Below are 27,607 nucleotides of genomic sequence, written 5' to 3'. Positions count from 1 at the left end.
ATTAAACACTTAAGTGTACATCTACAAATTTCTAAACACCTTTCTACCACTAATCTCAATGATCACCAATACACACCTCCCTGAAAACTCACACAGTTACATACACATATTCTCTCATGAGGAGCGTGTGTTAGAGGTGTTTGCCCTCTCTTATGGGAGTACAGGTGCTCCTTTTCCATACCTCCTAGTGGAGATGAGAGTGCTCTAGATTGATGCATGCTGAGGACATTATCACGAATGTAATATACATGCCTGTGAGAAAGCATTTCATGACCCCACATACACACACCTGAGGTGTGGCACCGTCCTTGGTGCACCCTATATCATCAGTTAGGAGCAAAAGATCTTACTGACAGTTTTGGGTGCTCTGTTCAGGTACAAAGTTATACTTTCATATCTGTCTAATTGCAGCCAATTGGACATTTTAGCAACAAGGGTTTACATAGGCATTTCCACAAATAAACTTCAGTAAGGAGCACAGGGAACTCAGCTCTTGCTATGTCTTCTCATTTCTTGTCAGTTATACAATATGGCATCTACAGTGAAAATACTCACAAGTCGTGTCACCGCATAATTTAGGAACAATGTTAAGGCTTTGGTGCTCTCTCAAAGGTAGTATTGATAGTCTTTGAAGAGCTAGCTTTTTAGAGAAAGCTGAAAAATTCTAGGTAACTAGAAAATATTTTCAAGCTCTTCATTTATTGAAGTTGATATTGTCTGTAATATTCCATTTAGTGCGTGCCAAAATCTACATAAATACTAACAAGTGAGGGATTTTTTCTTTAATTTTGTCACCATCTCTGTTAAAAATGTATATTCTACTGGTACACAAGAAATAACTTTGCCTATTCAAAATCTTTCTAACAGAGTTACTTCCTTCTCTCCTATCTATTCTTCAGTAAAAGCTAGAGATAGAAGAGTTATGTTAGTTCAGCACCCAAAATAAAATAAAATAAAAATAATCCAGTTGAAAAGCACATTGGTCTTAACTTTTTAAGGGGAAAAGTGCACAACCTCTATGGTTAGAATATACTCTTATTTCAGAATAATTCTTCCATTTTTAACCAGTCCTTGATAGAGGTGTAAATATGAATATTATTATTCCAGCAAAATACTAAAGAATGCAAATGTTTTCTGCACATGAATAGCTTTTTGATTAATTCAGATTTTAATCAGGCCTCATTTTTATATAGCCAGCTAATTCAGCTAGTAGACAATTTTAAAGACACATCCTGTTTTTCATGGTGGAAATCGATTTTGCTGGTTAGAACTAGATGTAACTTTTTATATTGATTATGTTTAGAAATAATTTCATTTGAGCCTTTAGGGATTTTTATTATCATGAATGTAATGCTGTAAGAACTGAATTTATACACCCTATGTTAACAGGATTTGTTTTCAGGGACTTGTAGTAAATTGTAAAAAAATCTTCCTCAGTTTCTTGAGGACTATTCATTCTTTCTATATTATTTATTCTAAAATGAATGGATTATTGCTGCTAATGAAATGCACTCATTCTAGTTTTCAGTGATATATAGTTTTTCATGTATATAGGATAGAAATAGCCTTCTTAAAAGAGTGGACAATTATATTATGGTCTTGAAGAGAGGCAAGATATCAGTTCCAATATCAGAACTATCAGCAATTATGATGACACAACATTCATGTGTGGTAGCATTAACTCATCAGTTAATATGAGTTAATATGAGTGTATATTTCTTCTGTGTACTTGTTTCATTAGTTCTTCTGCTGTGCTGTAGAAGATTGTGCTTTAGATAGGATTTTTTCCCTTAAGAGTATACAGACTTTAAGATACACTTTTTCTTATTTAATATTCATGGAGATGATTTGGGTTAACATACACAAGACTGGATATGTCTTTCACAGTGTTTAAACGATGGACAGTGGTTTAAACAGCATACTATACTGGAATTTATAACAAGAGGAAATAACCTAAGGAAGAAAATGAAATACGCCAATGACATCCTTCTCTTCATAGCTACAACGGAGGAATTCTGAATATTTGAATTGTGTTGGTGTGATAATACTTAGAATCATAGAATCCTTAAGGTTGGAAGCGACCTTTAGATATCATCCAGTCCAACCCCCCTGCCCATGCAGGGTCACCTAGAGCATATAGCACAGGATTGTGTCCAAGTGAATTTTGAAGATTTCCAGAAAAGGAGATTCCACCTCCTCTCCTGGCAGCCTGTTCCAGTGTTCTGTCGATGCAGTCAGTTTAAGAAACACAAACAATTTACCTTATACTGATAATTTGTTGCTGAGACAGTAGCAAATGATACAGAGATTGATGCTTAACAAAAGTAAAAGACAAAACAGATGTTACTGACAGGAAAAGAGCGTAGGTGTGCCAACACAAAGCAAGCAGGAGACAATTTCAAAACAGGGGGAAATGTCTCATAAGGCACACTTTCACACTAGACAGAGTCAGATCACAGAATCACAGAATGGTTGAGGTTGGAAAGGACTTCTAGAGATCATCTTGTCCATCCCCTCTGCTCAAGCAGGGACACCTAGAGCACATGGCATACGATGAGGCATCTTTTGACATCCTCTAAAAACTAAGGAAGATAATAGATGGGACTTCAAAAAAGAAAAATATAAAGATGATAAAGGTGATAATCTGAGTGATAAGGGAAAATCTAACATCAGTAGAAGCTGAAAAGTCAGTAATTCTGATGTTAAACTAGAAGTTCTGATCACAGGGATACAGCAGGTTGCCTAATTAAAAACATATCAGAGATTCTTCTCTGGCTGTCATAGAATATGTCTCTGTCCAGATAGCTCCAAATTCTAGAACTGTGAAGAATTCACATTTCTGTAGAATCCTCCTTTTGCATAAACTACACCAAACCGCTGTCTGGAGCAGTACTAAGTGACTTTGGCCAAAATGGTGTGAGTGGGCATGTTAACAGTTAAAAAGTACATGTGATCTTTGAAAAATGTGTGAGTCCTTGCCTTGTCCTTGTTTTATTTGTTAAGTAAGAAATAGACTTTGTTTCATAGAACTGCTATGAGAGAAGTCGTTCTGCAATGTAATTGGAAGATAAATATTCAAAGTAATGATTATAGTTGGAATTTCATTTCCTTGAAGAAAAGATATAATAATTGAAGGAAGATAAACTCTTGTAAAAAATTTAAAAAATGGAAAAAAAAAGTTTCAATTATATACATGGGGCTTAAGAGAATAGGAAAGACAGAATTACACAATATAGTTTTTTTGTTTGCATTTGCAAATAAAAGAGAATCAAGTAATTTAAGTAGATCCTGCAAAGGAAGGAGCTTCTAGTTCTCCAATTGGAACTAGTGCATTTCCTTTATATTGTCTTACCTTTTAAAATTTTCATTAACTAGTTCCAACTAGTGTGTAAAATTTGTCCTTTCTTCATTCTTTCAAATCCCATGTATATTTGAAATTCGTACTCTTATCACCTTCATACCATATTGATATGTTTAAATGTGATTTGACTTAAGCTTCAAATTTAACACACAGCAGTATGTTTTTGAGCAGTTACTGGCTCATTTGCTCCAAGATATATCTATTTGAAAAATTCCTGCTTAGGGAAAGCAAACTTGAACTGTTTGACATTGGTCAATAGGCTGTAATTGCCTGGGCATGTTGGCAGTGATCCACAGAATTAGTGACAATGTCCTGTTGACCCAATTTGAATCCTGTGTTGAGATTATACATATTGTATTATTTGGATTCAGTTTTGGATCATTTCATTTGGATCCTGATGATGTTTTGGATATCTGGCAACATAGAAATTATAATGATTTCCATGCATTTCCAAACAGTGAATGTAAGAAGTCAGTAAGTTTGCTCTGTAGAATTTATCTTTTTTTGTGTGTGCAAAAATCTTCCTTTCAGAAACCATCAGGAATATTTCATCAAAAAATATTGGAACAACATCTGCTGTTCTGATCATCTCCTCTCTTATGATAACTGTTTGACCTGATAGGCATATACATTATTAACTGAGTAGATACTGGTTATCATGCACAAGACCTTAGCCGTATGAAGAATGGAAATAACTTTACTTGTGATATTATTTCAAGCACATATCATCAAACTAAAAAAAAATGGGAGATTTACACCTTAACATTTCTGTAAATTTTTAGAGTAGAGCCAATAATGGAAAAATATTCTTGGTAGTTATTTATATACACAAGCCATTTAGCCATTTCATTGTCTAAATGCTCACTGTCTACTTTTGTAATTAGCAACATATTGCAAATTCGGTATCATTAGTAACAGAACGAAATTGTGAATTGAGAATATTATTGTGTAAGACTATGAAATTTCTTAATATGTTGCTGACTGTATAAGTCATCCAATTAATAGGAAATACAAGTCTTTTTTTTTTTCCTAAGTAAGAGCGTGAATATTTGCAATTACCAGTTTGTTAACAATCTACAGTCAAAAATAATCAGTGAAAGAATTTTTGAATACTTCAGAGAAACTAAGTTTCTCTGTTCCAAGTCCATTTGTCTTTATTTGTAAATCATTCATGGCTAATTATTCACAAAGTTGTGAAGTAAGATACTAGGTGAAACTTAGTATGGCTAATATTTTAAATTAACACCTAAATTTATATTCTTATATTTTAATTCCAAATCATCCTTGAGGTATTATGTACCAAGACTTCATTACTACAGATTTCAAGTGCCTCATTCACAGAGATAGTATGAAAATCCCATTCATAGACCAATATTGAGGTGACTAAACAAATGGAACTAAGTTGTTTGATGAGCAGCAAAATTAGCATCATCTGTGATGGACTTGTGTCCTTAATGCCATACCATTTGCTTTGTGATTTACCCCTTAGGCAACAATCTGACTAATGGTGAGTCCACTGGATGGTCATTACACACCTGCTAATTTATGAGAAAATAGCTGTCAAAGAGAAAAAAAAAAAAAAAAAAGTGTGTGTAATGTCTGAGTTTTACCATCCTTTCACTCCAGGTACATATTTTCAGGAAACCTAATCACTTTTTCAAATACAGCTGAAACTGGTCATCAGGGACAGAAAAAAAAAGAATGCATAGAAAAACAGATGGGAGACATATGGATGGATCCCATAACCTTGTGAAAAAATCTGAGATTATTGAAGTCAGAAGATGTAGGAAGTGCTGGGTAAAATTGTTGAGGGTTCTCTTTTTTTTTTGTTAAGAGCATATTTTCTGAAAGTATACTTTGTGGGGAAATTAAGCAAGTTTTAATATTTGTTGCTATTTTAACAGAATTAACATGAGTGGTAAGCTAAGAAAAAGATATGTTTTTCTCAGTTCTCAATATTAAATCTAGATCATTTGTCTAGCTGCAAAAAACATACCCTTAAAAATATAATTCGTACAGCTGCAGTTCATAAATGCTCCAATCTATAGAAAGCTGTGAATCAATTAAAACTCTGAGACATTAAATTATATTTTAAGTCATAGTGATGCAATGGCTTACTGCATTCCAATTACTAACAAAAATCAAACCTTTCTCTAATCAAGCAGAAATCAGTCTTACCCTGAACATCCCTCCAGGACTGATTAATTAGCTGATCTTCTGAGTGAAAGAGGCTCAAATAAATGAAGATTATTTTCAGACTTTTCTTAAAGTTTACAATATTGTACATAAATATACATGTTGCAAAATACAATATTGTACATAAACATATATAAAACATTTATATTCTTTGGATCAAGATGTTACTAAAAACGCAGTCTAATTCTTGCTTAAGCAAATGATTGTTTTGGTAAATTTTAAGTCAAACAAGACATACAAGCCTATAATTATATAATAATAGAATAATTTCAACTTCAAAGATGAATCAAGTTGCCCAAAACTCTGTACAGTACAGTTTTTGAGTATTTCAAGGGCAATGACAATCCTTTATCAATGATAATTCTTTATGACAATCCTTTATCAGTCCTTAACCTCATCAACCTCATCACTTTTTTTTTTTTCTTTTCTTTTCTTTTTTATCTACCTACTCAGAGTGAGTAGAAAACAGTACTTTTGTGACTGTTACCTCTTGTCCTTTTGCTTTGTATGGTCCAGAAGAGCATGATACAATCTTCTTTAAAAACACTCATTAAGTGTTGAGAACAGCATCCAGTCCCCTCTTCGCCTTACCTTCTGTGAGTAAAACAAATCCAGTTTCCTCAGCTTCTCCTCATACATCATGTGCTTCAGCTTCCTAACTATTGTGGTAACCTTCCTCTGTATTCACTTCAGTTTAATAATATCTTTCTTGTTGCAGAAGGTCCAAAACTAGATACAGTACTATACAGATGCAGTCTCAGCAGTGAATATTAAAAGGCCTATAGGCTATGCTTTCATTAGTGAAGCCAAAGTCAAACCTATTCCTAATTATTTTTCTGTGTAAGTTTTTGTCCTGCATGAGCATGTATGTGATGCATCAGAAAACTTGAAGCCAGATTAGCAGGACTAGTCTGGAAGAAGCTACCAGAGAGATAGGACTAGAGACTGGCTGCTGAAGAAATTGTAGCTCTTAGGATAGCTGCTAGAGAAATCAAGGTTCCAGTGCCCAAATACAGGGGGTGACATAGATCTGGATCATGTATTGGAAAGACTCAAATGAGCATGTATGTAAGACAAAAACTGCAAATTGGACTATCAAGTGATTAGGACAAGAGGCTTGGGAAGCAGATACTGGGGAAGTAGGAGGCAGGAATTAGACAACCTATGAAAGAGATTTATCATTTAGGTATGGTGATCTTCCACCACACCTGTTTTAACTTTCTGCACATGCAGACAGACTTCTTTTGTGTGTTTTAAGTGGGATGTACTTAAGGATCATGAAGTTCTCATGCGCCCTTTTTTCTAATTTTATTGTTTTGAACACAATAAGTCTACATGAATAACACTGTTCAAGAATTGCTATAACTCTAAGATTAAATAAACTTGATATAAATATTAGAAAATGAGACATTAACTGTTCAAGTTGCCATTTGCAATTCCTCAGGCCACTATACTATGTCTGATACCTACTGCAACAGCACGATTGCATCTTTGAGTTATGTCATGCATCACATAACACAAGGTCAGCAAAAGAGACTACTAAACCTGTAGCTTCAGGGCAATGCATCATAGGAGGACATCTCACTAATGATGTATGGTCAGGAAAACATGCTTTGATGTCTACTGATGCAGTATATCTATTGCTGTACTAGCCACAGGATCCTGCTTTTATCTGTACTTGAGTTCTTGAGAAACTGGTGTGCCTTCTTTATATATGAAGCCTTCATCTGCCTTTCCCCAAAGACTAATATTAAATATGCATATAATTCCTGATGTTCCTGTCAACAAATACTGAAAAAATCTGCCCAAGCTTGAATGGAACTTAATAACACAGTATTGAACAATAATGATGGAAAAATGAACCCCAGTACAAAGCAAGCAACAGGAAGAATTTTTGAAAATTCCAATTTTGCCTTAGCTGCTCTAAATGATGTATGCCAATGTACCTACGTCAGAGTCTTGATTTGATATTTGTTTATATGAAATAGCACTTCATTTTTTCCTAGAAGATCTGTAATTTATAGTTAAATTACTCTTGAACATAAATGGGAGAATTCAAAAACACAGAAAGAAAAAAATCTTAGAAATAATAATAATAATAATAATAATAATAATAGTAAGCATGTTTTCATTTGTCAATGGTCTGGAATTCAAAACTTTAGGAAGGATAGTTATTGACATTATTTGTCTTTCAGTTTGCAATAATAGCTAGAAAGTGATTGAGAATCTGATCTAAACTTGAGATTAGGGTAGGACTTAAGGGTTTTTTTTTCCTTTTTTTTTTTTTTTCCTGGATCTGTGATGGTCTCATATTTAGTGTGTAAAATAGTGTTTTAACCTCTTTTCTTTTTTTGAAACAGTAAACAGTAGAAAAAAAGCAGAGAAAGATCTGAAGTAGTACTTACTCAAAAAAATCCTTTAAATATGTCATTGATGCTTCAAGGAAAGATTTCAAGCTTTATATAGTATTCCTGCAAAGGTATAATTACTGACTGATTCAATAAACAAAAGATAGCAGTACAAGGAAAAAAATAGCTATTTAAGTAACTTCAAAGTTAGGTGTATTTGGACATCACAGATCATCAAGAAAACCAAAATCTGCAAAATGATATGTTTATTAGTGATAATTCTGGGCTAATGTGTGAATTAGCATTTTCCAAAAATCCATACATGACCTGCCACTTGTTAATGAAAAAACAAACCTGTATTAGATTTCATATAGGAAGATTTCTGTTTAATCAGTCCTGTGAGCAGTTTATTCAATTTACAGGACACCTTAGTGATGAATCAGAAGCAGGAAATCTCCTGCTCAGCTCTCAGTTCCAAGTTGGAGAAAAACATACATCAAAAATAGTATTTTGTGTAGATTTTTTTGTTGTTGTTGCTGTTTGGAAGATGGAGATTCATATGTTACCCCTCAAGGAAATTATTACTGCTGTGATAGCTGTAAGGTTCCTACCTTGAAAACTCTCAACATACTCTCAAAAGTTAGGTTGCATTCTTCAAACTGATGACAGTTTAATGGAAGGTCACAATAATGTAGAAACATTATAACAGCCCATCAGTTAATTTCTCAGGCCACAGATGGTATATTAAAGTCTTCTAATAGTTGATAAAATTTCTAATAGCTGAAAGTAAAACCAATGCTAGAAATAGATAACTATTAAGATCATTATTGGATCAAGAAAGTGATTTATTTGAGGATGTTAATATATTTATCTGTAAAAGCTTATGATAGTGCTTATTCTTCCCAGCATCATCTTAACTCCTTTCTTAAACAATGTCTAAAAATACATTTTTTTTCAGAAATATTTTTAATGTTTTTAAGTTGGACCTTTTGATGACTTACTCTTTTTTCCATTTCCTCAGAGTACTACAGGAAAAAAAAAAAAAAAAATTCCACTGATAAAAATTGAGAGGACTGACATTCAGATAACATACAGATCAGGATAACACACAGTAAACCAGTAAACAGGTTAGGTTTCATTGGACCTCATAAGAACATTCCTAATTTTTTGTTGTTGTTTTTCAGCATTTATTTTGAGTGTATACACAGCTAGCCCATCACGGATATGAATATCAGATAGCAAACAATAATCATAGTAATTGTTAAGATGCTATGAGGTTTGGTGTTTATCTCAGTGAATGCCAAAATTAGTGAGAGGGTCATGAGTATTTTCTATGTTGCATATTCATCTCCTGGTGTCCAAAGAGATTATTTTGAATGTAGCAGGCTCTCTGAGCTCTGGGTCTCTCTGACTCTCTCAGATAACAGAGACAGATTCTATCAGTTTTACTTAGGATGAAAAGTACCTTCTCAGCATGACCTAATTCACTGTGATTCATTAAGCTAGTCATTAACTTACTGTTACTTCTCTGATATGTTCACACTCTATTATTCAAGATTGCAGCTTCCAAATTCTAGTTCCCAAGCTCAGTGTCCAGCTTTCCAGCGTATAAAGTTAATATCACCCTAATGCCCAGCTCAGAATTTCTATTTATCACCTCTTACACAGTGCCAAGGTTAGTGGCAAAGTGTGAAAAATCCCATTATTTTCTCTTGGAAATCTTTTTAAGCCCTTGTTGTAAATGGTACATTGTGCTATGCAAGAGGAAGATCTCCAGAGCAAAGATAAAACTTTTCTTCTTGGACTTCTAACAAAGAGTGGGAGCAAACATTCTCAAAAAGAAATGTAATAATCATAAGGCGTATCAGCACCAGCTGTAATGGACACCTGAGACCTCTAAAATCCTATAGAATGAAAATGGTTGTTTACTCCCTGAAGTAACAATGTAAAAATGGGTCTTTTTCTTGGGGCACTATCTAACTTTAATTTGCTTACACCTAGAGCATACTAATTCAGTGGACAACAGTGCAAAGGTACATATTTTACTCCCTTACATTTCTCTAGATATACCAGTACCTAGAGTTGATTATTAAGGATTATTTTAATTCTTTTTGGTGTGTTAATGCCACAGTCAGCTATTAAACTGATGCATTAGTCTGCTGTCTGGGGTTCACGTATTTATTGTAACTCTGAAAAAAATGTTAACATTTGTCTATAGGCATAGCATGGTTCTTACTTCATTCACTGTCATAATATTGACTAACGATCCAGGATTTTCTTCCTCCCTCTTATCTATTTGCCCTAGTTCTGTCACTGACCCTAGAAGACAATACGAAAAAAGGACTCGCTATTGGTAAGCATATTGTGAAAAATTGATTTTTTTTTTTGTTCTCTCACTCATTCAACTTAAGTGGAGTTACTTCAGATTCATGAAGTAATGGGAGAAGGAGAATTTCAGCTTGTTTTTTTCTCCTTGAGCTTTGTATTTAGCCTTGCTACCCTTTGAGAACTAAATCAGAGAAATAGAAATACGCAAATTGAGGAGCTAAAGAACTTACCTGTCTTCTAATTATTTACTTCATGCAAAACATGCAAATTGATATTATTTCTAGATTGACAAAGAAGCACCTTAGAAATTGTGCGTGACATGAAAATGGGACTCGGAGCCAAGTATTTATGGTAAAAATCACAGATCAGATAGATACTCTCTAAGAGGATAAATTATACAAAATGTATTTACTTATCAATTACGTGTTCATCACATGCCATTGCAAGAGAATTCAAAAAGAATCTCAAAAGCTATGCAGTTTTTGGAGATGAAGAAGAAAAGTTAAATCTTTCTGTTGATTCTTCATTTTTCTGCTTGAACTGCATATGACCTTTAACTTCTTCGAGTACATTTTTGTTAAACGGAAATAAGTGAAAGAAGGGGATCAAAACCAAAAGTGGGACAGGGGAGGTAAGGAAGAAGAGAAGAGAAAAAGAGAGAGAGAGAGAGAAAGAGAGAGAGAGAGAGAGAGAGAGAGAGAGAGAGAGAGAGAGAGAAAGAAAGAAAGAAAGAAAGAAAGAAAGAANAAAGAAAGAAAGAAAGAAAGAAAGAAAGAAAGAAAGAAAGAAAGAAAGAAAGAAAGAAAGAAAGAAAGAAAGAAAGAAAGAAAGAAAGAAAGAAAAGAAATCTGTGGTGAATGTGTAAGCTAGAGTTAGATAGGAGTAACAAATCCAGACAAAAGGGTGTGAGCTGGAACAAACAATGGAGCCAATGCCAGAAAAAAATGTTCACTCTGAAAATTGTACATAACTTTTTAAATTTTCTTTAAGTTTTATATTTCTATTGTAGTACTAACTAAATTCTATACAGATACACACCAATGAATAAGGGAGTGGTTATGTCTACAGCAGAGAGCTTCCAAAAATGCATGCAAAAAAGACAATAGTAAGTGCTTCTTTTATGCATAAAGTCATATTAGAAAAGTAGAAATAGTCTTTAAGAGTTGGCACTTATTTTGTTTTGCTTACATGTTACTTTCAATACATTAGTCATTTTGTTACCTCTGTAAGAGAATGAAAACTGAAAATGAAAAAGAAAATCAATCTTTCTTTATCTAAGATTAAATTAAATTCTCTTCTCAAGTAAGGATTTTTATCTTAAAGCTGTGATAACTATCTTGCTGCAGTGACAAGTTTCTCACCTTCTTTTCTTATAAGTTAGCTTGAATAATCCCCTCCCTTTCAAACTGTTTCTGGCTTACTGTTCTCTGGGCATATCAGTTAAGCTTAATTATTTGCTTACCTTTAATAGAGACAGCATCATTTCAGAGACTGTAAATAGATTTTGATGAAGAATCAAATTCTTTAGACCCACTAGCCTTATTAGATTTTTTTCCATGTAACTGTTATTCAAGTTGGATGTTATTCTGATACTTGTCTATTGCTTTTATTCTGTGATTTTAGATAACACAAAACTCAATAAGTACAAAGATGAAAATTATGATAATTTTATTTAGAAATACATCAATAAATGCAATTTCTAGATGTTGAGTTAAAACTTTTAAGCATCTAATTCCAGAAGTAACAAGAAAATTTCCTTGCTAAAGAATTTAGTCTTTTATTCTGTTATATTGCATATATTTTATCTGACTTAAAACTCCTTTAAAACTTTTTTTTTTTTTTTTTTAAAGCTTGGTTCAGATTTTACATGTGCAGGCTACAAAAAAAAAAAAAGTTTCAATTTAAAAATCCACTCTAGAAATGTTAAGTAATCATTATTTGTTCATGAGAATTTATTGATAAAATATAACTAATGTGAAAACAATGAATTAGTGGGAGGAAGGTTATTTACAAAGTAAACTAGCAATGATTTAAGAAACAAAAGATGGGGATGTGTATCTCTGTTCAGTGATATATCCACGCTAGTTCTAAATGAGCTCTAAATGGAAGGTACATTTAGATTTTTGTCTAATAAATGTATCTTAAGAAAAATATATTTCTGTGTTATGTAAAATATTTTTATTTTGGAGAAATAAAAATAAAGTAAATATTGTGGACTCATAGGGTTTGTCACAGAAAGAGGAGCAAACACATACATTATACACATACCTTCTATGTGTATAATATTTTATTCCTTCACCTATTTTTTATAGCAAAGTTTGCTCTTTGATTACAATCTTCTTTATATTCTATATATTCTTCAACATATAACAAATTATTTAGTCATGGAGCACTTCCTTTCTGAGAAATGGTGTTGTCTGGAACTTAGCATATGCATATTCTGTTCAATAAAAGGCCAGCAACCTTCAGAGGACACAAATCCCTTCAGGTAGTAACTCTGTATTGCATTGTGCTTACCTTCTTACTAGAGTCCCTCTGAAAATAATTCCTTGCCTTCTTCTTTCAGTCCTTTCTCCGACCTTTCTCATTTTACATTTTCTTGTTCTTCAGAATACTTTTGGGGGGTTTGTTGTTGTGCTACAGCTGTGAAGTTGTGCTACAACTGCATTTTCACGCAAATATTTTTTTTTCTTTCATGGGAGGTTCAAAAAAATAAAACAAAACAAAACCCCTGAGCAAATAGATCCATGGCACATGGCTCTTGGGATTTTCTTCCAAATTGTTTCCTAAACCCTATGAGTCCACCAAAACTTTCTCCTCAGACAAATGCTTTCAGAAGCCTAAGCATTCTCTGTTAAAACAAACCTATGATATGATGTCATCTACTAACACCAAACTCATGTCACTTCTCGCTTGAGGAATACTCTAACGTATCATACGCCATATTTGTTCAGCAACCTTTGTTCATCACTGTACAAATACATATACATAAACACACACACACATACAGTAAGATATATATACACAAATATACAAATAAGCACAAAATCTAAGACCCATTAGAGACTTGCCTCCATAGACTAGAGGGGACAGCACTCCTTGGGAAAAATTAGCAATTACAGGTTTCTTTTCGGAGTCTGTTCAGCTTCCTTCCAAAAAAGAATGGTTACTTAGAGTATAAAAGAAGCTTTGAAGCAAAGATGGAATTTATGAACATTACAAATGCTGAATTATTGTGCAATGTTCTTTCTAGAGGTTCTCCCTCCTCCCCCCAATTTCTTTTTTTACCTCTTTCCCTATGAAACATAAAATATTTCATGCACAGTAGAAGAAAAAGAAGGAGAAATGACTCCCCTTGACCACCTCAGACCACAGTATAACCTGGAAATAAAAACATCTTCAGGAATATGTGAATTTTAACCCCTTAACCCCTGAACTGCAATTCTAAATGCTATAAATATTGAACAGGATTTTAGTTCACTGAAGCTCTACAGAAAAAATCAGTGACTTTTTTTTCTCACAAAATGCATATCAAATGTCCTTAGGAGATCTTTGGTACTTAGCTGCTTTTAGGCATATGACAGTTCCTGAGCTGTAGATGGCAGCAGTTTGGGAAACCAGAATGAAAAAGTCACACTGGGTTCTGGGGAAGATTTGGTCAAAGGGAATCACCTATGAGTCTTAAACAACTCCAGGATCACAGTTCTTTGTTATTAATATTGTCATTAATATGTTCATTCTGAATTTATTTCTGTAAAATCCGCCTGTACCTTTGTCTTATATGGTCTTCCTGTCCTTGGGATACAAAGATTTAACATTTTACAATTCACTGCATCTGAGGAAAAAAAAATCCGCACACACACAAAAAGCAGAGAAAGCCTTTGAGGTGGAAGTGAAAACAAAATAAAAATATGATCTGCTTTTTCAAGACAAAGCAATACATTATTTTTACTCCCAAACACAGAAGCAGGCTATTTTGTTTGCCTAAATTGTTCAATCATTCTTTAGAACAGTCCAGAATTTAGCCTGTTTCTTCTGCCTAAAACAAGCAGTCAATTTTAATTAACTCAATGTGCAGGAGTCTTTGGCATTTGTGAAACTGGGCACACAGCCAATCCCCCAAAGCACCTCTGATCAATTTGCCTGGAAACAAGCAAAGAAAAAGAAGATGCTTTCTTAGAGAGCTTAGAATGATAGTCTGAAATCTCAACAGCTGGAAATGAAATTAATTACACAGTCCAACCTTTTCCTTTCTTGCTCATCAGTGTAAAACCATTAGCATTCTTGAAACCATTCACATGAGTAAGCATGGTGAGGGAGCCTCTACTCTAGATATGCTTTTACCCAGATAGAAATGGTGGCGTACCAATGGCTTTTGTTGAAGCCTAGCATGTTTGGAGTGCATAGCAATAATAATAATTCATAATAATGATATCAATAATAATAGAACTGTATTATTTAAATTCATGCATGTGTTTGTGTGTATGTTCATACATACAGCATTTTAAGGGCGTTAGTGGAATAATGTTTGAGGTAAGAGAGAAAAAATTATCAGGGATTTTGTTTTATACATTTTGGAGTAACTCCATGGTACATCATTAAGGTGGTAGGAGTTGTGCATTAAATTTTCAAAGAACCAGCATCTTTTATTCTTTTCTTGAATCTAGAATCTAAAATCTGCAGTATATGCAACCTTCCTTCCTTTTCTGTTATAAAGCAGCATGTGTACGAATCATAAATCAGTATGTGTGTGAATGTAGGTAATTTATTTTACAATTGACTAAACATAGAAATAACAAGGTAACCTTTTAAGATTTAAGTTTCTCAAAAAAAAAAAAAAAGATGTATTTTACTTCCCTATTCAAATACTCACATTTAGCCCATTGCAGCATATGCTAGCCTAAGCAAATGGAAGTTTGTTCTCTCTCTTCTCAAAAAATAAAAAATGACCGACAATGTGCTGTGTACAGAACATTTCTTGCATTATTCAAATATTTGAAATGACAAAATTTAAAACTACAAAACACCAAAAGTTTTATAGTATTGCAATTTTAATCAAAGAAAATAATTTTACTATAGTTCTGTTAACTGTTTACTGGAATTTTCTGGATTATTAAAAGGTGTTAAATAAAACAACAACAATACTGTTAAAGCAGATTTGAACTGAATTTTCATCATTAATTTCAATGGTAAGAATATCAAGCCCTGCTCCCTTAGTGTTCAAACATTTATCTTGATTTTGCAAAATTGCTTTTGAGGAATTTGCAGATGACACCAAGCTGGGTGGAGTGGCCGACACTCCGGAGGGCTGTGCTGCCATCCAGAGGGACCTGGACAGGCTGGTGAGTTGGGCAGAGAGGAACATCATGAGGTTCAACAAGGACAAGTGCAGGGTCCTGCACCTGGGGAGGAATAACCCCAGGCACCAGTACAGATTAGGGGTCGACCTGCTGGAAAGCACCTCCACGGAGAGGGACCTGGGAGTCCTGGTTGACACTAAGTTAACCATGAGTGAGCAGTGTGCTCTCGTGGCCAAGAAGGCCAATGGGATCCTGGCCTGCATCAGGAGGAGTGTTGCCAGCAGGTCAAGGGAGGGGATCCTGCCCCTCTACTCAGCTCTGGTGACGCCGCACCTGGAGTACTGTGTGCAGTTCTGGGCTCCCCAGTATAGGAGGAACGTGGAGCTTCTCGAGAGGGTCCAGAGAAGGGCAACCAGGATGATTAAGGGAATGGAACATCTCTCGTATGAAGAGAGGCTGAGTGAGCCGGGCCTGTTTTCTCTGGAGAAGAGACGGCTCAGAGGGGATCTGATTAATATTCATGAATAAGTTCAGGAAGGGAGAATGCAGGGAGGAAGGGGACAAGCTGTTCTCACTGGTGGCCAGCGATAGGACGAGGGGTAATGGCCACAAGCTGAAACACAAGAAGTTCCGTCTCCAGGTGAGGAGCAACTTCTTTCCTGTTAGGGTGACAGACCAGTGGAACAGGCTGCCCAGGGAGGTTGTGGAGTCTCCTACTCTGGAGGTCTTCAAAACCCGCCTGGATGCCACCCTGTGCCACATGCTGTAGGTGTGGCTGCTTGAGCAGGAAGGTTGGACTAGATGACCTGTAGAGGTCCCTTACAACCTTAAATATTCTGTGATTCTGTGAATAGGTTTTTCATCGAGTTACAAGTAGAACAGTTGTATAATATTAATTCTATATAAATTCGATATAAAACCTAAAGTGAGTACATCAAAACAGATTCTCAGGTCTAATAATGTTAGTGGGCTCTTGCTGACCAGAGAGGCTTTGCTCTTAAGAACTCACTGCAGAGCTGAGAAGAGCTGAGAATCCTGTTCTTTGCTGCAAATTTCCACAGAATCTTTGAATTCCAGTCTCGTTCTTCTGCCAATGTATGCAAGCAAAGAGGATATTTTCCACAAACTGCTCTGACATTTTGTATTTGAAAAGAAACTGGTCTGAGCCTAGAAAAACAGAAACAAAAACTAGCCCCTCTTTTTTTTTAACTCATATCCTACAACACTTATAATCCCCATCTGCATGTTTCAACTCCATACTTCTCTAACCCTATTAGATCTTACTCTATTACCTAACTTTTACTGTTAAAATTGAAATGCAAAGGCCTAAGTACTTTTTTTTCAACTTTGGTTGAATTTGTATTTCACAGTAATTAAACATGTAATGTAAGTTTAACTCATGGACTGCTTATCTTTCTATGCATCTCTGCAGGAGACATAATACATTGATTGCTATGCAACATTAAGAAAAAAAAAAAAAAAAAAAGGTTTTGACCTGTTTAGATGCAGGTTCACATATCTACAGGTAACAATATAAAATATACAGAACCTCGTATGCCCTCTGAAAGGCACCTCCTTATTTATTACATCTATTCATTGCACCTCCTATTTTGTTAGCATTCTTTTGATAGCATACACCAGCCAAAAATTGCCTGTACCTGATGAGGGAAGTCTAATGCTTGTCATGTTTTAGAGCCTTTGTCCATATTAGAAAAGTTGTCCAGTCCTGTTTGTCCTGGATGACTTCAAACTGGAAGTTGGAAGAAGCAAAGAATGCTTGTATCAATCTCCTGAGATATGGACTATATCAATAAAGTCACATAGTGTCACAGAGACAGGCACGGCTCTGTCTGACACATACCTCACATACATCTTATCCTGAGTATAGTCAGAATGAAAACACAAATGTCATCCTCTGTCCATGTATATGGTTCCCAGGATGTCTTGTTTCGTTTAGGAGAATGAACATTAGGAGATTCTCCTACATTAGGAGAAACTGAGAGCTCTCCAGAGTAGAACGGCAATGTGCAGTTCTCATATGCCTGTGAAGATGTTTATAACAGGAAATTCAACACGATTAATTTATATGGAAGCAGGGACCCTAGCATAAATTGATGCCTCTAAACATGCTGACAGTCTGCACAATATCACTTGAGTGACACTATAACTGAACTTCATTTCACTCTTGCTGCTTTTCACATGTTCCCAAGCTGTATAATCTACTTTGCACCAAAAAAAAAAAAAAAAAAAAAAAAAACCACGAAGCATTCAGGGAGTAACTGTTCACATCATGTTCCTCTTCCTATTCAAGAATCATGATGTGTTCTTAGGTTCAAAGACAAAGTGCAAAGTCTTAAAAAAAAAAAAAAAAAAAAAAAAAAACCACGAAGCATTCAGGGAGTAACTGTTCACATCATGTTCCTCTTCCTATTCAAGAATCATGATGTGTTCTTAGGTTCAAAGACAAAGTGCAAAGTCTTAGGTACAAGACAAAACAAAAAAAAATGACCCATCTATGGCAGTCTGTACCACACCTATCAGTCGTTTAGCTGTTGTCTCTACAGCAATGGTGATTCTGTCTTTTCTTGCTACTTTAAGATATTAGCAGTTTAGAGAAAAATGTTGCAGAATCCAGCCAGCTGCAACTGCACTGTGGCCTTTATTCTCCTTTCCATATCATTCACAGTTAATTCATCATCTACTGTTAACATGTCTCTCTCTGCCTTTACATACCTTATGTACCGCCTTACATACAGCCTTTGGTGATCTCCTGATTAATACTGAGGGTATAGCCACCTGCTGATAGCTGCTTCTCAAATACTTTTTTATGAGACCGAAGGACAGCAATGTAACAACCATATGACAAATCACTTTGCAGATTCTGGGACATTATGATAAGTGTCTGCTTTTCTTGAGTTCACCAGTCAGTTTTATATTTTTTTTGCAGCTCATTCTAATATTAGAACAAAATTCTATGATACAGTTAAATTTGAGGCTGTAGAAGCCACAGTAGTCTGTAATAAGCTCTTCAAGTCTTTGGAGTACAGTCTTTCATAGGATCTTCATAGATCTAGACAGCTTTCACAGATGACATTGTTGAACTTAAACTTCACAGAATCCTCACATCGAAATGAATTTCCTTGAAACAGGAAAAAATATCCAGGGGCATACTTTCCATGAAATGGGACAGTCTGGCCACAGAAGTGACAAGCCTAGGAATGCGGTGATTGTGGCAATAAGGACAGGACATTAATTTTAATAATTCATTTGAGAAATGTTTTACTTCACATCTGTAGGTGCTGGTGAACAAAATAACCATAACTTGTTAATTATTGAATGTCATACTTCCAAGGCCAAGTAGGCAATTATACAAATGTTCTTGTATGACTCCTAAAGGTCATCATGGACAATGACTCTTTAGGTATGTAGCATCATTAATAGACAAATTTCTTAATAAGATTAAAGCAGAAAAGGAAGCTCTGCAGTTTTACTTATTAGAGTTGAAGAGAAAATGAATCCTGAATTTTACTCATTAGTAGTCAGGGAATTATAATTCTTTATTCTCCTGCCTAATTTTAGCTCAGTTATATGATACTGGTTCAAATAAGTTACTGATACTTTAAAATGTTTTCACATGCTGAGATGCCGAAGCAGCTGTTCTAATTCTTTCTATCAGAGAAGTTTTAGCTTCATTATAAAACAAACAATTCAGGGGAAAGAAAAGTCAACTGTCATCTATTTCTTACCGCAAGGACAAAGTGTCCTTGAAAACACGCAAAAACAGATGCATGGAGAATGGGGAGAAGTGGACTATTTCACACCAATGAACTTCATTTATTTTATTACATCACCTTATCATGCTTGATTTCCTGTATAAGCAAGGGAAAGATCTCATTTTAGAGCAGAACTATTTCATGTGACACAAATAATTTCTACCTGTCAATTTTTTACAGGTTAGTTGTGTACAGAGATCCTCAGGAGAGTCACTAACCTAAAGCAAGCAAAGTACATGGTGTCACCTGCACACAAGCCACCTGCAGAGATCAAATATACAATTCTAATTGTGCCTCATCGACAAACCTCTACCTACTTCTACTCTTGTACCATATTAGCATGTTCTTTCAATGCCAAAACAAGCAGATCATTATGGAGTTCTGTGCAGGAATATTAATTAGCAAGAGTACATCTGATGATGATAAAGATCATTTGCATGCTATAGATTATGATCAGTCAGAAATAATCACCGTGAATTATCTGAGCTTTTCTTGAATTAATTTCTATAGCCAGTGTGGGAAAAATTCCTGCAGATGTGTTTTGAAAAAAAAAAAATAAGATTCTTACTTCCTTAATAGATTAGTATAGGTTAATATATAGTATGTCAAATATAGTTTATTTAAAGCTAGTATTTTCCTATATCCTCTTTAAATGCTATAAATATAGATTCTAAGTAGTTTTAATTATTTTGTTCCCGAATCTCTAGTTTTCATTAAATTCTTTTTTACTTTTATTTAGGCATACTTTCAGAATTTACATACTTATTAAAAAAGATATTTTTTTTTCTGATTACTTTCATCCTCTACTCTCCAGAATTTCAAAGACACACAAAACCTGTAGCAAGTACAACATTTTTACTTTAAGCCTTTATATAGTGCATGTGAGGTTATCATTTACATATATCTGTTATTAGAAGGCAAGCTGATGAGTTTCCAAATATTTTGTATATCATTGCTACTTTTATACTTACTATATTGCTTCATTCTCTCTTCATTTCAAACCACAGTGTTCACTGAGTCCTGTCATCCTTTGTTTATCCCAAGTTTATTAAAGAATGAAATCTTCCTTCAGAATTAAGGAACTCTGATGTTGCTTCCCATTACTATAACCTTTCACTGAAAATAAGAATAATAACAAATAAAATAAAATATAGATTAATGTTTTCACCAGTAGATAAGAAGACTAATGTCAAGATGGGCCAGAAGGATATTTGGCCAGGTAGCAATCCTTGTTGATTGACTGGTTGATTGATTCCAATACTATTAGATAAGTGACACATTTCCCCCATATAATGTTTTAATGCTTGTAGATTGTAAAAATATAACATCTTTCCCTCTCAGTGAAGATGGTGGGCGCCAGAGACATGAATTTAGTCCATTTAATGTCTTGATGATAGAGATAATATCTAATGAATAACCCTTTTAATTATTATCTTTATAAGAAAGAATTATGTAGATCCATAACTCAGTCCACTACTCACCAAAGACTTTCTTTTCATGAATATCTGTGATTGTCAGGCACAAATCACCAACTCACTGAGTATACTTTATAAGTGAAAAAAAAGCATATATTCTGGCCCATCTTATTTAAAGAACAAGTATGGGATATTTCCAAAACTGCAAGCTTGAAATATTCAATTAATTTCTTACAAATTTAAAATAATTTTTTTCTCCTGACAAATCCTTGACTTCTTCTAAAAGTCTTATCTATAGACATTAATCCTGCAGATTAGTTCTTTTTCACTTCCTACTGAAATCTGCCAGTGAAGTCTCAACACGTACACTAGTTTCATTAGTTTATTTATTACTTTTTAATCTATTTATTCACTCTTCTATTATTAAAAATATCCTTTTTTTTTTTTAATAGTGAAACACTGTATGTATTTTTTTGATTTACTCTTCTGAAGCCTCTTAAAACTGTGTTCAAAAAATTTTCCTGTAATTCTACTTTTCTGAAAGGGTATAGTGCCTGCTTAGAGAACTCATCCTTCTAAGGACCAAAAGCAATAATGACATTAATTAAACTAGGAGAGCAAGGTTTTATTACATTTCCTTCCTTTGATCACAAATGTTTTAGTAAGACAATCCTGTAAAGTTCTAAACAAAATGCCTTGTTCAATGGAAAAAAAATGAGATTAAAAGATAATAGAAACCTTAGAGTCAAAACCTGCAACCTGATGAACTTAAACTATTTTAGCTGAAATAATTTTAGTAACTAAGAAAGGCAAATTCTAACTTCTTTCTCATATTCAGAATTTCTACACCCTCTTTATTACTCTCTGCATTTTCTGTTTACTAAGCCTTTTTCACTCTTACTTCCTTTTCACTCTTACCTATCAATTAAAATCCTGATCTTAATACACTGAAGTCAGTGATAAGCTTCTTATGAATAATGACTACTTGAACCAGCACACAGTAATCTAAAAAGTGTAAGCAAATTTGTCAAGCATGACCTGTTATTTTTTATACATGCCAAGCATCGCTTTCATTATGCATCTTTAAATGATTTGTAATTCTGCTTCTTATCAATGTTTCCAGCTACAGTTCTCACAAGCCAGCTAAGTTCTCTAAGAATACTTTGGCGCATGCCCTAATTTCTGTAGAATTATGAAAAAGAATTTTCATTCAGTACAGCTTGTTTAGTTTAATTGTTCATAACTTTCCAGCATGTTTTTATTCTGAAGATATAAAAGATAAACTTTTACAAGTAACCAACTTTTTTTTACCTTGGTACATGAAGTAACAAAGTAATCTCGTAGCTGAGTCATCCTGTTCTTTGCATTTATCATCAAAAAGGAATAAAAGGTTAGGCCTAGAGAGGAATTCACTCTGAAAGCTACAATAAAATTAAGGTAGAATAAAAGCATGAAAAAAAGCAAAATATATCAGGTGTCTAATTTTAAAGTGATTGCTTCATACTGAACTCCAGGTTCCTTGCTATGTGGACTGAGATTTTTGTGTTCTTTTCCATTTGCAAACCTATGAGAACTTCTATCCCTGCTCTGGACCTTCTAGCTGATGGCTCTGGAGCAAGAACAAAAGCAGTAGCTGATCACTGGTAGAAAACACACATAACTCCTCTGGCCCACCCTTCATGCTCTGTGCAGAGCACTGGATCCACTGTGAACTGACAGGTACATAGCACAGAAAATGTGTATCAGATCTGTTGCCATAAGCAGAAATAGATGTAGAAATATGTGAGTAACACGGAATGGTTGAGGTTGGAAGGGAACTCTGGAGACCGTCTAGTCCCACTCCCTGTTCAGCCAGTGCACATTGCCCTTTGTGTACAAGATTGTGTACAGATAGTTTCTGAATATCTCCAAGGAAGGAGACTCCACAGACTCTTTGGGCAACCTGTGACCGTGTTCTGTAACTCTCCAATTAAATATTTTTTTCCTCACATTCAGGTGGAGCTTCTTGGGTTTCAGTTTGTACCGATTACCTCTCATCCTATCACTGGGAATGGCTGATAAGAGTTCGGCCGCATCCTCTCTGCACCCTCCATTCAGATACTTATATACATTAAATGGCCTAAAGGTAGTTAAAAACTGTTATAAGTTAATAGAACTTCATTTGCACTCTTTGGAAAATATGATTGAATTTGTTAATTCTGACATACTGCAGATGTATATGACCATTTTTCTGTCTAGAAAAAAAATTAATTAAATTTAATTAAATTTAATTTAAATCTGCACAGCTATGTGCATCTAATATAGAAAATGTATATATGATTCAGTTGAGGTAATCTTGTAAACTTAGAAACAATCTAAAAAAATCTGAAACATTCTTCTAGGTTTCCTTCTAAAATTGAAAGATAAAATAAAAGTACATCAGATTAATCTTCTATGTGAAAAATATGATTTTGGTGCAGAAATTAAAGAAACATAACAGTCAGAAGTTCTGAGATTTCAGTAATAAAATTGGGGCCATAAAATCATATATAACTTCTGTACAGTAAAATTTCCAAAAGATCAGTTTTTAATCAATAGTTGTAGAAATATACACCTAGCCATTTTGGCTACTATTGCATCTTAAGCCTCAATATATCTGCATGTACCGAATTTTAAGTATTCAAGAGTGGACTGCTCAGTTTTGTTTTCAGCTGCTGGCATGTTCTGCATTTTACTGGATATCTTTGAAAATCAGCACTTGTATTCTTAGATGCTCAAGACTAACCTTCAAAGCAAACATCAGATGATGATGCAGCTCAGAGAGTACAGCTAAGTTCATTACCATACACATTCATACCAGATAAACAGAAGTTGCGTTTATGTATCTGATATTCATTTGCAAGGCCAATCTTAAGTAAACTGTTTTACTTAATAACTCATCTGCAATCACAGAAGTTCCTTTTTAAATTTACTAATGTGCAGATAATTATAACAGACTACTTATTAAAAATATAAGTAGCTTCCATTTTCCTTTCAGGCTACAAACTTTGGTACAGTGAGTATTATGGAACAATGAATACAAAAAATATTTTGCTTGACCACTCCACCAGTTAATTCTCAATTGCTTTCATCCAACTGAATCAATTAAAATGGTTTTGCATGTGTTTTAAAGCAAATGTAAACTCCAAATTGCAGAAAACAAAGGTGAGATGAATTTTAACTGAATTTATTTGGAAAATTTTAGCTTAAATGAATGGATATAATTCACACAGTGAATATTGTTAGATCATGATAGGCATAAATTAGGCATGAAAGACAAGTTTATGAAGGGGAGAGAGTATGTCTGGCATCCTTCTCAGTTCTTTGCTGGATAACACAAAATACAGGAAAACAAATTTTCTACACCATCAAAACAGGCAGACATTTTATCATGGCACGTGACAGGTCCACAGGTCCCACTCCAGCTGGAAGTTGAGTATATGTGAAGGAACAGTGAGACAAAGAGCCTGACTGACTGGCAAGGTTTGAGGCCAAGTGAAAGACATCCTTTGTGGAGGCATTGCAAGCAATAAACAAGCAGGATCTTTTGGCATAAATTTGTCACCTAGCATGGAAACTCTGACACATTGCTGAAAAGAAGAAGAGTTCATCTTTACAATACATTCTGGCTTTGATTTTAATGTAGTACAATACATGTTGACAACAACTTTGACTGACATATTACATTGCAAACAACTTAGTAAGTTCTTGATATTATATGTGTTACAAAGAGGGGCTTTATTAGTGTTCCACAAAGGACTTAGAGAAACCAGAAGAGCAGGAAACCCAGGCATTTTAGATTTGATATCACAGAGAAAAAATCAAATCAAGGCTCATATAGAAAAATAACTTAGAGATATGACTAAACTGAAGAAAGTAAATTAAATCCAAAAACTGGAGGAGGAACTATAGGAAGGAGCTAAGCTGGAAAATGGTAGATCAGTGAACTAGACATCATTGTGATTTAGCATCAGTCACTGTGCTTGCTGAAAAAGGTAAAAAAGGATGTCCAGAGAGAAGAAAAACACCAGAGAAGAAAAATACCCAGAGTTCCACATAAATGTCACAAATGACTCAAAATAATCAGAAAAAAAAATGGTATTTCTGTGGGCAGAGAAACTGGGCTCTAGAAATTACAGTGGTTTATATTTTCTCTCACTTGCTAAAGTTATGATAAATATTAGGAAAGCACAGCAATGTGAAATCATCCTACTTAACAAGAGTGATTGTAAAGAGGTTGACTATATTTGATCAGTTCACTTACAAAAGTTATGCATTCCTTAGTTTATAAATAAATTAAAGTCCTCTACTTCTTCCATTTCATTGCAATGTGTTATAATCTGTTATCTAGTAACCCCCATTTGCTACATTATCAGTGATTCTCTACGGTGATTAACTTCATAAATTGAATTCAAATGTGACTAATTTTATGCTTTGCTTGTTTAGTAGATCTTTGGTGAAAATAAGTTATTAGCTGAAGCTTGAACTTAACCTTTTTAATAACAAAAGCTACTAAATCTTTTATAAACTCTGAACTATACTCTTACAGTAATCAGTGGGAGAGCCATAAACGATCACTATGTCTATGTGACAGACAAGATAAAGCATCTGATTGAGTTAATCATGGAGTGATTATAAGTGTCAAGTTAGAAAGTCATTTACTAGATACATATTTGTGCATACCCTGATCTGCAAAAAGTTGTTAATTTCTCTATTTATTTCTTTGTACAAGAGGACAGCCATCACATGGCAGTCTGGCCACGGGTTGTCTCTTTTCCCACATGAGCTGAAGTCTTTATGTTCTTGCAAGTTTCCGGGCTAAGCAATTATCTTATGCCACATTTGATAAGGTGAATACACAAGTAACATGGCTAATGTTGAAGACTCCCTGAGACATATTAGATAACTGAATGGAGGCCGATACTTTTCAAGACACATCTGAGTTAGCCATACACATGAAGGCAGCAGAATCTTCCTGGGCTGTATGTACTCACCTTCTTTCTGCTTATCTTGAAGCACCTGAAGCTATTTCAGCTCCTCTATGGGGTGGAAAACAGAGATTTCCAAAGTAAAATTCATCCCTGTAAAACACGAGTAGCATTTTGGAGCTCTCCATCTTCTTACAGAATCAGATTTAAGTGGTTATGCATTTAACTTGCATTTATGAAATACTGGTGCTATTAACTTGGATGTCTTCCTTTCTAAAGATTGACTCAGTCTCATATCGACTAATATGAGTTCAGGTTGATGATTTTAAGTCATGAGCATGACAGAGTCATTTCTGTTAAGTTGTTGGCTCTAGGCTTTAGGCTTTCTTGGATCATGGTAATGAATGAGACAAATCTATTATTAAAACAACAAATTTACTGTGCTGCTGAGCTGCAGTGATCAAGCATACGATGGACAACAGGCATCTCTGAGCAGTCCCAAATATCTTGTCTGCCTACCTTTTAATGTCTTTTCCTGATCCTCTCTATTCCTTTTCCATTCATCTACTTATGTTTTCTCTTCCTCCATAGAACTTGATCCGCTGTTTTACAGCCTTAGCTGATTGTTCTGACAGTTTTCATCTTCCTAAGCCCCCTTTTCTAGCAGCCCTTCCCTTCATTTGCTCTGTTACTCTCTTTGTTGTTTGGTTTTCCTTCTCCAATAATTTCCTTCTCCAATAATCTAAGTCTAGAGCGGATATCAGTGCACCAACTGCTCTCTGGGGACACCCACAAGCAGCTTCTTTCCTTATCCTACATGTAAAGCAGCTTTTCTTTCTTTTGTCAAAAGGATGTGCTAACAATATAGTCAAAAGTAAATGCATAGCAAGATTTATCCACATTTCCTTCAGGTAAAATAAAATGCATCCCTTTCTCAATATCTAGTGTGGATCATCAAATAAAAGGAATTATGCTTTTTCTTATTTACTGCTGCCACCTGGATACACATTGCACTTAAACCACAAGAAACTCTCCCTGGAGAGTTGCTGCACAGTTGTTTATACGCTATAAGCTTACATGGGAGTTTCCTCTGTGGCACAAAATGTGAATATCCCTGAAAGAATTCCAGTAAAGTACATCCACCATGATCAAAGCGTGGCTCTGAAATAACCAAACACATTATCATATCCCAACTTTACTGGCATATCTCAAAGTTTCTGGAGTGGCAATAACAGCTTTAGGATTTAGGAGGTGAGAGGGAGAAATAATACTAATAACTCTCAGCTGAAACTCAGAGCAGGATCAATTGTGCATCATTCTCTCAAGCACAGTTTCATTTGACAGGTTGCTGCCAATATCTTTAATAAACAGCACTTAACTTCACTCAAAGTGATTCCAAATGGCACCCTGTTAAAAGGGGGCCTCAGGAATAGGTTCCTGGAAACCCAGCAATTGCAGCTACAGCAGGACTGACATTGCTGAAAAATGGCATGGAGGGCTGCCAACCGCTTCCTGCGCCTCATCTTCCAGCTGCCCTGTCATCTCCTCCTGTATCATGCTTTCCACAGTTTCATTTCCAGCCTTCTTTTCATCCCAATCACTCTTCCCATCTGTTACTAACTATAAGAATCTGCAGCAAATACACAGATTATCTTTTAGAAAATAGTCTGACTATTGTCTGGATTTTCTACTGCGCTCCATTGTATTTCCATCAGATAAAGTGCCCTTACATAGGCAGATTGCACTAACATTTCTTTTCCTCTTAGTCTTTTTTTGCCAAATGCTGGATTCAAACTATCAGGGAATAAATGGAAGCCAAATGAATTGCTATTACATGGCCAAACTGCCACCAATGGCAAACAAATTAGACCATTTGTATCTTAATCAGTAGCATTGTTTAATTCCCCAGAATACTTTTTTTTTTTTTTTTTTTTTTTTTT

The sequence above is a fragment of the Nothoprocta perdicaria genome, unplaced genomic scaffold, assembly GCF_003342845.1.
Source record: "Nothoprocta perdicaria isolate Ctin4 unplaced genomic scaffold, notPer1 scaffold_67, whole genome shotgun sequence".
NCBI lineage: Eukaryota > Metazoa > Chordata > Aves > Tinamiformes > Tinamidae > Nothoprocta > Nothoprocta perdicaria.
Note: the sequence above shows the minus strand (reverse complement) of the source record.